At 43.8% G+C, this 12,013-nt stretch overlaps 1 protein-coding gene across 8 annotated transcripts in view; it reads left to right on the plus strand.

The window, feature by feature from the left end:
* The first annotated feature begins 410 nt into the window (after positions 1–410).
* Positions 411–12,013, plus strand: part of SEMA5B (semaphorin 5B) — a 267,620-nt gene continuing 256,017 nt past the window's right edge. For 4 of the 8 annotated variants that reach the window (XM_038143561.1, XM_038143562.1, XM_038143558.1 and 1 more), the window contains exon 1: positions 412–713. The gene's annotated coding sequence lies outside the window, so the exon portion shown is untranslated. Of the gene's footprint in view, positions 748–12,013 lie in introns of all 8 variants that reach the window. The other 4 variants (XM_038143564.1, XM_038143565.1, XM_038143560.1 and 1 more) reach the window with 2 other exon arrangements.

A 12,013-nucleotide genomic window follows, 5' to 3' on the forward strand; every position in this document is an offset into this window, starting at 1 on the left:
GAAGAGGCTGGATTTAAACGCAAACATCGCTCCGCCGCTCGGTGGATTATTTTCGCTCTTGTCTGGTGCGACACCTCCACCCTCAGCCCTCCCCACTCCGGCGGCACTTGAACCTGCCCGCCTGAAAAGTGTGCCATTCCCCACCCCCGACCCCCTCCTTTCTGGGCCAGCCCCGCCGGCCCCCCTCCGCAGGGTCCGGCCGGGGAGTGCCGCTGTGCTCCGCGGGACCCCCCACCGGCCCGGGGAGGCCGGCTGCGACCAGCGGGGAGGGCGGCGAGGGCGATTCGCTTGTAGAGAAATGCCCTGTTGAACTTTGAATATATTAGTTGACATCAGTGCGAGTTGGGGCTGCCAGCCCCTAGCTCCCTCCTCCTTCCCTACCTCCTCCTCCTCCGCCTCCTTCTCCTCCTCCCCTCGGTCTCCGATGGAAAGAGTTGAAGCCGTGCTGATAGGAGCCGCTTGGAAGAGACAGCGGAGCGCCCGGGAGGACTTCGGTCCCAACTCCGGTCGCACCGCGGGGACGCTGCCCGCCGCCGCTCGCATGGCCCGAGGCGGCACTCCCTGAGCCCCGGGCTGGGCAGAGCCGCCGCTCCGCTCCCCTGCTCGCCCCGAGCCGAGCCCAGCCTTGCCGAGCCGAGCCCAGCCCCGCCGAGCCGAGCCCAGCCGCGCCGCGGCTGCCCCCGCTCCTGCGGCAGCCGGAGCGCGATGTGCCGGTGAGCCCCGCGCCGGGAGCCCGGCGGCCGCCCCGTAAGCGCAGCGCGGCGGCGGCCCGGGGGGCGGGCGGCGGGACGGGCCGGGGGCGCGCAAACTTCCCAACTTGGCGGGGTCGGGGGGAGCGGGCGGCGCTGGGAAGGGGATCCGGGGAGGTAGGAACCCCCGGGCTGCTGCGCGTCTCCGTCGCCCCCGGCGCAGCGCCCGATGATGGGGGCCGGGGGCAACCTGCGGGGCGTGGGGGTGTGTTTGTGCCCGGCGCTCGGCGCGCCGTGCCCCTGCCCGCCGGGGAGCCTAAGGGGCTTATTTTTTGTCGCTGTGTTCGCAGTCCGACAGCGCTGGAGGGCACGCTAGCTCGGAGGTGGCAGTGGAGGTGTTTTTTTTTTCCTCCTCTCTCCGCCACCTTCCCAGTTCTTCCTAAACCCGCTGAGGGAAGCTGTGGCGGGAGCGAAGGGGTCCTCTGGTGGGAAGCAGGATAGCCTAGACGAAGGGATATTAATGATTTTTGTTTTTCAGATGGTAATTTGTCTTTGTGGTAGGGGTGGCCCATTAAATTTCAGCTCACGTCCAGATGGAGATCAAAAGCGAAGGGGAGAGGGAGAGGGAAGCAGAGAGCCTTGTGCTGCTCTTTAGATCCGCGCATTGTTAGAAACTTACGGGGAGTGTATAGGGGGTAGGATTTCAAGAAACAACCTTTGTAGATCCAGCTCAAATATCCACACCAAAGTTGGAGAGCTGTATTTTCCAGCACTACCATCTGCTCCTGGTGCTGCCCAGGAGCACGCTTACTGTCAAGCCTCAGAGGAAACAAACAAAAGGTGTGCTTGCCAAGTCGGTCCTGAACCTGTCTCTTCACGGGCTTTTTAGGTGGAGCATTAAGTATCGAGGAGTATCTATGTCCTAAAGGTTCACTGTCCTCTGTTGGCTCAGTTTAGACTCTTTGATGATTTCCTGTTCTTAAAATAAGGTCTCTAAACATGGTAGATGCCAGGTCCTGTTTTGTTGGGGGTTTTTTGTTTGTTTTGTTTGTTTTGGTTTTTTTTGGTTTTTTTTTTGGTTGGTTGGTTTTTTTTCCTAATTTATTTATCTGGTTTTGGTTGGGGTTTACATTTTTCCCCCCATTTCTTTTATCTTAAAACTACTTATGTACAGATATATTGGTTAGGAACTACCATCGTAAAAAGTTCCTTATTTTGTTGTGCAAGTGCTCCCTCTCATTACAAAAAATACTTATTTTCCTAAATTATAGTCTGAGCTGCAAGAGGTTTGATGCCTTTGCCTCTGGATGGGTTCAGTGGTAGGCTAAGACCCCAGGCTGACTGCACTGTGGACAAAATAGAAACCAACTAAACTAGAAGTTGTAGTGGGCTTTGATTCTTACTGTTGCTTGAGATCACTAGAAATCCCAGGTGAGTGAAGGAGGAGTGAGGGTAGCTGGAACAAACTACTCATACAGAAAAGTACTGTTGTGATTATGCATCTGATTTGTGAGCACCCAAGGTAGAAAACTGGTCATAACTGCAGACAAAGTGTCAGTGGATAAGAGAAATCTTGCTGATATTTAATTGGATTTTTAACAGAGATTCAGTTTTTAAACAGACACTTGAATCATCCATACCTTTCATCTTTTCTCCTTTTGCACTAAAACTTTTCTGATTGGATTGGGACTCGGCACTAGGCAATAGTGGGGAATCTCTGTGTTTTATGTTGTGCTTCTTGCATTTTCAGTGAAGTCTGGGCACGTTGCTCTATTCTTCTCTCTATCTTGTTTTCTTTCATTAAAGAGGCCAAGTTTTTATCCTCCCCTGCCAGGGACATGCTAATCCTGAAGTCATGGGGGAGAGAGAGATCCCACTCTTCAGAATATAGATATTTGCTTTGTTCATCCCCCCCAGCCTGTTAGGCTGATGGAATTGGCAGTGGCTGCCCTCTGTGACCTCCCTCCCTTCCTGCAAAAAGCTGGGGCAACCAGGGAGGAGAAAATGTGCAAACTCCAGCAAGTGAAAAAAAGCACAACCCTAGAGGACAAAAGGCTTGAACAGAGAGATGCGGGGGATGAGGTTCTGCACAGAAAATGACTTTTAGCAAACTGGCCTTGATCCGTTCACATTGGCTGGAAACAATGGCATGGGGATAGGTTCAGCAGGAATGTGGGTAGCCCAAGAGAATCTCCATACAAGTGGTGCCATGGAATTTTAGTTGCTTTGCAGTCAGATTGAAAAAGTTCCCAGACAGAATGGCTTTGGTCATCCACTGTGATTGCCCTTTATTCCCCAGGCCGACAGCTGACCTGGGGGAACATACCCCCAGACGATAAACTCTTCTTCTCACCTTGTAGCCAGTTGTAAAACTGCTACTTGACTTGGGCTGACACATGATAGGGCCCCGTAAGAGGGAAAGTTCCTGGGGAGCAGGCACTCTGTGATATTAAACATGGCTCAAACAATAGATTTCTATTTTAGTCGGGACGAATAAGCATGCGAGCAGACATACTAGGGTTAAATAAGACCATCTGCATGAATATATCTTCCCGAAAACAAATAGATGCCGGGCAAAGTTTCAGCGTGCAGCCGGGGCTGTTGCCTTGCTGTTCGGCAAAAGGGGGCAGTATCCAACAGTGCCAGGGAGCGATCTGCCGCTGCCGCCTCCCTGTCTCGAGTGCTGGCTGATGCCTGCTCTATCAAATGGGATCTGGGAATTTAGGGTGTTATCCGGTTGCCCATATTCAGGTGATTCCTTGTCAAGACATCGGAGAGGTTAATTGACTGTCTAAAAGATGCAATATCAAAGCTGTAATTGTTTTACTTTGTGGTTTGCATCACTTCCATATGCCGGTGAATGACTGGAAATTAAGGACAATGCTATATGATTGCAAAGCTAGTTTTGTTCACATTTAGTAGGCTGACAGCCTAACCTTCCCCTGTTTTTACTGTACTGTTTTTAGGGAAAACATGGTGAAGCCCTAGCTTTGGAATGCTGTTGGTACAAATGCCCTCCGAGGAATTATCATCACTGTTTTCTGTAGTAAGAAAACCAAACAATTTCTTCTCTAAATTTAACTTTCTTTGAGAGCTCGTTTGTTTCCAGCCTAGAGAAATATATTGATCCATCTCATAAAATATTGGTTTTAGAATGCATTTTAAAGCCTTTTCACCTTTCATATATCTATATGCCTGCATTATTAGATTAGCATTTCTTAGCTCATTTTTACTGGGAGCCATGGGCAATTTTACTGAGGGTCTGTCATTAGGAAGCCACCCACTGCACTTCAGCTTTGTCAGGTCTCCTAGGTGTTGCTCACTGCCTTCATGACAAGAGCTGCAGCAGCAGGGGCAGACTGGCCCCAAGAGAGGGGATGTGCTGAGGAGTGGGAGTCAGTCACTGTAATGTGAAGGTGTTCCACTGCAAGGGTAGTGCCGAGATTCAGGGTTTAGGTGCTGTCCAGTGTGAAGTCTTCATCTGGATTTGCCTTGCTGCAGATCATGCCCACGAGATAATTTCTGGTATAAAACTGGAAAAGGGAAATTTAATTACCTTCAGGGAGCGGTGGAGATGATTCAGAATTGTTCTCTAGGGGTAAAATTCATCAGTGTTTGTTGTGTAGCAGCTGTGTAAGTACCAAATCACAGTGAAATCACAAAGTCAGTCTTAAGTGATGGACTTACCTTTTACAGACTGAATACTGTGAAGGTGAACTGCCACAATTTTGGGTTGGATCCTTGTGATTTAGTCCAGGAGACAAACTGTGGCGTATTGCACTACTCCTGCTGTGCCTTGAAATGGGCTGTGTCCGACTGTTGCTGCTTCTGAGGATCAAGTCAACAGCTCTTTGTTATTGTTCTGTTACTTAAGGAAACAAAAATCAACTCACTGAAGGCACTGTGTCAGTTTTATTGTAGGGATTGTTTCTCTTGCTTTTAGACTGCTGACTTGTCCAGTGTGCCCAATATCAGGAGTCATCCCATCTCTGTCCATGGTGGCAATTTTCATTAGTTTCAGTGGGAGCTGAGTGTGAGACTTTGACAGCTCTTTGAGCCTGCAAATGTGTGGACAGTGCTTTGCTTGCTGGAGATTATTCTTCAAGCATAGTTAACCTCAGTATTTATTTCCTCACTGTTCTCATTGTTGTCCAAAAAAAATTTACTGCATGACAGCCATTATTTCTTTCCCCAGGCTCAAACCATGTGAGTAAAGTGCAGCAGAGCTCTGGCTGCACAACTGTGACTTTCAGCACACAGGGTCTCCTTGACTACAGCGCCGCGACTCCCAAAGTTACCTCTGCTTCAGAACTCATATAAAGCACAATTTCATTAGTTCCACAAAAAAATCACTTAAGGTGATTTTCTGAAGATGAGTTTATCAGTAGTAATAGTCCAGAAGTATTACTGTTATCAAAAATGTATCTACAAATCAAGTGGGTTTGTTTTGTTTCTAAATGTAATAACTTAGGGAGGTAATTTGCATGTGAAGGATGTTACCAAGTTACAAAGTATGACTCTGAATTGGTGGCAGGGCTATTCATGTGCTTATAATTAAACATGTACCAAAGCACTGTGCTGGTTAAGGACTGGTGTGTCTTTATTTACTTTTTAGTGAGCTGTAAATCAAACAGTAAGTAAACATGCTGATTACTAGTTTTAATCCCCAAATCAATTGTGAACACCTGTAGAGTTTATAAATCATATGTGTAATTTCATTGGTGTTTAGAAAGGGGTCATTTGTGGAGAGAGCACAGAATATTTTCTTCCCAGAAGCTGCTGTGAAGGAGCTTGATCTTACAAGGTGCTGCATGTTCCTCATTGTTGTTAACGCGTCTCCGGGAAACAGCACCCAGCACAACCAGACCCTGATAAACACAAACTGCAGCAGTGTCTGACCTCCATGGCTTTGTTGAGCAGGCGAAATGCTTATGGGCTTGTTAGTCTAGACAACATGCTCCCTATTAGGCTGTTGCTGCAAGTTAAATATATTGCAGAGTGCCAGTTTTAAAGGTTTGACTTTATCCACAATGCAGCAACACGTGACCAGCCGGGACATAGCCACCTGCAGAGAAGAACCTCAGTCATAAGTTTTATTTCTGCCAAATATTGTGCTGCACTCAAAAGCGTCATCAGAACTTCAGACCCATGAGGCAAATCCGTTCCATAATTGGGAATATCATGTGAGCATCCGGTGATGCAGAATGGATCCTCCTCTGTGCTAGATAGGATGTACCCTGATGCTAGATAGTCTTACATGTTAAGCAGAGATGCCGCCTGCAGTCTTGCAAAACAGCCCAGCCAAGTCCTGCATAGATGATCTTTAAGCCATCTGCAGTTTAAGGGTTTGTAGCTTTGGAAGTTTGTGAATTTTGCAGATTGTTTGTGCCATAGTCTTCAAAAACTGTTAGCTTTTAAGACAACCAGATGGCTTTAACAAAATATATTTGCTGGCACCTGGAACAGGTGGATCTGGAATCAATTTATGCAGTGTAATTTTTTCCACGCCCCTTTTGGAATAATTTTATACCCTGGAGCCACCTAAGGTGCTTATTATGTAGCCAATAGGGAACAGCTTCTGTCTGACTACATAAGATTTTACACATCTTTTATAGCTAATGCGTAGATTGAAATGCAAAATTTAGTGCTGGGAGTGCATGTGAATTTGTGAAACTCCCTGGAGAAAATGTGGGTGCATGTATCAGTGAATGAATTATGCTTCTCCACAGACAGAGAGAGTTTTTTTTAGTGGTAACAAATGTCCTGTGTTCAGTGTTTGTCATTTTAAAAGCAGTATTTTTCATTTCAAGTGCAAACCTTGTGCAAACCCTGTGCAGGTCGCTGATGTAGAGTGAAAATGAAAAAATAGCTTCAAATTTATTTGAAAGGATAACAGAATAAAAATTTCTTATGTGGTATGAAATTGTCCTGACTCAGAGATCAAATTGGTGGTTCCAAAATATGGCTGTGACAGTTATGACTAGTTTTGTGGGAAAGCAGCAGATCCTGCCTGTTTTCTCAAAGTGCAGAAAACAAACTTCCATGAGACTTTGGCCACATCCTCATTCTTGCAGCAGATGCAGGGACAACGAATTTATCCAGATGTGTGGATTCATAGTAACTTCAAAGGGGTTTTGAGTGGGTGCTGCGGAACCATCTGCACAACTCAGAGGCAGGATTAGGAACTAAATCTGGGAATACTTTGGCTCTTAAGAGAAGAGGAGTTTGACTACAGATGGCCTGTTGGGCAGGTTTAATTCCTTTACTGTGTTGCTTGGCCACGTGGAACTTGTTTAGCCTGCTGTTTCAGCTAAAGGTTGCTTATTTTTCTCCTGTGGTGCTGACTTACAGCACATCAAAGGTAGGAGGAAAAAATAAGGCAAGAAAGGAAAGGGTAGGAAGTTCTGTCTGGATAACTCAGTTTGACAGGATAATATAGTAAATTCAAGAATGCAGAAGGAGATGCTTTAGGGGCCTGTATATATATATATATATATATATATATATATATATATATATATATATTTAAAACACATGGAAGGAAAACTCGGCTAGGTCTCAGAAGTTTGTTAGAGTGATTACAGATCCCCCTGCCCTGCCTCATGTTCTTTCTCTGCTCTCCCTTCCTGACTGAAGATTGTCTGCCAGGAGATTTTCAAACACATGGTTTGGACAGGGCAATCAGTCTATATTTATAAAACACTTAATATTTCACTCTCTGACATTTTTGGGGTCCGTTCCACATATGAAGGGCATTTTCATTAGAAACACAAAGCTGAAACTCAATTTCTGCCTGTGTCCAATGTGCTCCTCCAGTCCGAAAGAGCTTAGCTTTTTGTTGTAATTGCAGCTTGTAACCACTTACTTAAAATAAAAGAAAACAGGGGGAAGAATATCATTAGTGGCTTGTGGTAGGATGAAGATACATACTCGCTCAACATGAGCAAAATAGGAATATGCACTGTAATCATGTGCTGTTCCAATACTGACAAAGGATGAGGTGAGGTAACACATAATATGAAAAATTTCACAGTTCCTGCTTTGTGAGGATAATCAAGTGATATAATAGTACAACTTTACCTTATTTCCATTTTAACATCCATGCTCAGCAGTCAGAAGTAATAATCATCAGGGACAGAAAGTGAGGCATAAAAGGACTGTGGCCTGGAGAATTTTGTGCTCATCTGTTAAAGGTATCATGAATAATGATGCAGATGGGCGCCAGGTAGGGTTGCCAGCGACTGAAATCTGTACAAATTAAACTTTGAGGTCTGTGAAAAGCTGGTCTTATGCAACTTGCTCAAGGTCATAAAGTGTGTTAGTGGAAGAGGCAAGGTTACAAGCCCTGAAAACAGTTATTCAATTCCTTAATTCTATAAGTGTAGTTAAATCCTATGAATTAAATGTTTCATCTTGTTGCTTTCCTGCCTCAAAGCCCTAAACTCGTGCCTTACAAGACTATGCATTTCTCTCCATGCTCAACATTGCCAGTATGTAACTTTATCAGGCAAATCCTTTACTCATCTAAACAGTTCAGTGTAAGTGAGTGTGACCGTGGTTCAAGAAAATAAGTACCCTGCTTGCATGTGCACTATCAGTCCCAACATTTTCAAGATGAGCTAGGGATTATTCCTGTATTTTGCATTTTCATATGCATACCAGACATGCATCTATACAGGTTGAAATAAAACAAAAACAAGTGATTAACATCTTTAAAATTTAACATTTCCCCCTCCTTAACCAACAGAAATTGCTCCTGAGAGAGTAATTTACTAGATACATTCTGTATTTGTCTAAGACTGTACATCAGTAATACAAACCATGATTTTGCTAACGCCATGTGCTCCCTCTAATGAGTCTTTGAAATATTAAACCAGCTTATATTTGGAATGAGTTTTGCACACTTCCTTGTCTATGGTAGCTTTGCAAATCCAGGCTTCACTGTTTTGCCTCAGAGAATTATGAGTTTATTATACTCCTGGAATGCTAATAGCACTTCATTTTCCCCTTAAATTTCTTCTTCATATTTATTTATTGATTCTTCATTTGAGCACAGTTTCACAGATAATGATGGTACTACTGAGAATAGCTGGTGTGAGTTAATTTTCAGGAGGCTGAAGTTACAATACCGTCCTTTTTTGCCAGAAATTTGTCTGCAAAGTTCATACGCTAAGATGACTGGATAAGATTACTGCCAGTGCTATATTTCATTCCTGGTTTCATCAAAACAAAGCACATCAAGGCTGAGAAGTCTAAATTTAATTTTGCATTGTAAACTCATGGGCAGATTTGAGGGTGATGTGCTTTGGGCAAGCAGTCTTAGGTCTTTATTCAAATGTTCATATGTGTACTTTCACATTGACCTCTGAAAGTACACATATGAACAGGGTTTTTAGCATTTTACCCTTTAGTTTTTACCATTTTACTTATGATTCCTGAGGTTCTTCCCCATCTGGTCCCTCCTCCCCTCTGGAGTGATGGACTCCAGAAAGGTGCTTCCAGTAATTTTTTTCTGCCTTCCCTGAAGGCACAGAACTTCCCCGAAGGCACAGAACTTCCCCGAGCCAATTCATGTTCAAGCTGGTCAATTGTTCTAAACAAACCAATTGTTCTAAACAAGCCAATTTTGATTTAAATATTTATGAAGGGAGAGAAGATCCTGCAATTCTTGGTTAAGTGTTTAAAATTTAGCAACTCTTGCAGTTATGCTGCCCCTTAGTTGCTAGGTTCTTGGCCCTGCTATGCTCTTATCTAAAGACGAGAGCATCACATTTTCTTGCCGTGGAAGTACTTTGATCTGCAGTCAAGTAATCTCTTAATTTTCTGTGGTATTTCAGTATGATACTGGATTTTCTGATGGTTTTTCAATCCTTATTGCTTGATGGCTCTTCTCTGAACTTTCTAAGGATGCTACTGGTCAAAGAAGACAGTAGAACTGACAGATACAAAGGTTTGGGAGAACTGGAACAGCAGAGGTTGTAGGGCAGAACTGAGCAGATAAACAGGAGATAAGGGCTGCAAAGTTGGAATGCAGAAGAAAAGGATAGTGGTGTAGGAATCTCTTGGCATGAGGAGCCTGGTGTGTTGCATGCCTGGTGAAGAACTGGAGTGGCTGCAGTGGTTAAATGCAGCAGCAAGTTTTTCCTGGCAGAGGAGCATGGCTTGGAGCTGGGTGGGGATTGCAGCAGCAGCACTGCTTGTAAATCAGAGCAGTGTTGTATCAGGGGAACTCTCTGCAGGGAAATGTCAAAACATCTGTCTGCACTCTGCCTGGGCATAACCAGACCCTCATTCAGGAGCACTGCAATGCAGGCAAGGTAAAAAGAGACATTTTAAACTAACTGACGGCAGAGTTCAGGCAGAATTTCTGGTGAGGAAGACATTCCGTTCTTGCAAGTGTAAGATCTGAGCCTGCAGAATCAAACTCACTTTTGCAATCTGTACAAATTCAGTGTGTGTTACTAATTTTAGTAAAATGACCTGTAGATGAGAGTTTATTGACCTGAGTTCTTGATTGCTAAAACGAGGCAAACGGTTAAATTATTTGCAAAAGTTATAGTAGTATTGGGTTGGCTTGCACTAACCTTAACTGTGATACCTGTGGTTAGAGAGGACTAGAATCTTCCCATAAGTACTACAATTTCTGTTTTCAGTTTGGAAAGATGTTATCATTTAATGAAAACCCTTTGTTTTCTGGCAACCTACTCTGCTATCCATTTACAAAGCTCTCAGAGGGCTTGGACGTCCATGAAAAGTTCAAGAGCCCAATTCTACTCACTGATAGATGAGTGCAGCCTCAGTGAAGAGCTGCGGTTGTGCTTGGCTGAGGACTGTAATATGAGCCCAAAAAATCAACGACAAGTTTGTACCTATGGAACCAGATTGCATAGGGATGGTGTTGGGCCGGAGGCACTCTCCAAAATGAGGTCTGCCAGATTATGCTGTCGCAAAACCCAGCACCAAGAGAAGCATTTTTACTTTTAATTAAAGCAAAAACATGAAACAACATGATCTCTATTTCTTGCTGAATTTTAGGCTTCCACATGTTTGAGCATAAGATGCAGAAGTAATTGATTAGAAACAGAAGTAAAATAATGAGGCTTGCTTTTTTTTTTTCCTTTCCCGAACTGATTCAGCTGAGGAAAGGAAAAAACCAAACTTCTGAAGAGTTAACTTGAGATGAGTAAGATTTTTCTTCACAAATAGACCAAATGAACTACTGAAGTGCTTCAGTGAAGTTATCACAACAACCTTGAGCCAGCGGGATTCTCTCCATGGCAGACTCCTACCTGATAGAAACAGGGGTTTAAATTAGTAGTTTTAAGAATTGCAAATAATCTGATACATGTCCTTCTAATGGTGTAAAATATTTGTTGAAGAGACAAGAGCCTGACCCGGCAGCAAGCTACATCAGTAGGAAGAGTTCAATTTTTGTAAGTTAAAATTTGATTTTTCATCTTAAAAACGCCCCAAAAGTTCACATTTTGCAGTTCTTATCCAATGAATATTTGGTCTTGAAATTGGCATACTACCTGAGTCAGAGCTGCAGGAGATGGCTCCACATTTCCAACCTGACAGTGCCTCTTTAAAACGCAGCGGTATAATTTAGGCATCTCTTATTTGTTTTGAATAGCAGAGCTTACATGTCTGTCAGTCACAAAGACTTGATAGACATGATTAGAAGGCAGGAGATCAGGAAAAGTGTGCTTACCACAGCCAACTCTCCCCAGTGAAGAAGTGAGTGGCTTGGTAGCATATTTACAATGAAGGTGTAAGTGAAAGCTTTTTTAGAACTGTGCTGTGTAGACTGCATTGAAATAGTGTTTTCTATTATGACCAGTTTCTGGAAAAGATTATCATGATTGTAGGAAGCACTTCAAAGCAGATTGATGTAGGAAGATCTTTCACCAAAAACTTCAGCTTCTCTGTAAAACAGAAATCTACAAATGTGTCTGCAATCTGGGTTGTTTCAACTGCAACAGCATTTATTTGATAGAAATGGTCTGCTCTTAATTTCCAAAGTACTACAAAGCTCTTTTTATTTTGCTGGCCCCTCCATTTCACAGTGGAGTTCAAAGGTTGTGTTTCCTTTCTCCCATATCCTTCTAAATTTCTGTTTGGTATTTTTAAAGCTAAGATTTAAAGATTATCATGAAATACTGAGCTGCATCTGATAAAGTCAGACACTAATTTAATATATTGGTGGCCAGACTTTCATAGAACTGACTGTAACACATTGTCTAGTCCGTTCCCCCAGCTCAAACAGCATCAACCAAACCTCCACCATTTAGGTGAACACATGCTCAGCTGAACTAAACCATGGT

This window comes from Motacilla alba, chromosome 7 (assembly GCF_015832195.1).
Source record: "Motacilla alba alba isolate MOTALB_02 chromosome 7, Motacilla_alba_V1.0_pri, whole genome shotgun sequence".
NCBI lineage: Eukaryota > Metazoa > Chordata > Aves > Passeriformes > Motacillidae > Motacilla > Motacilla alba.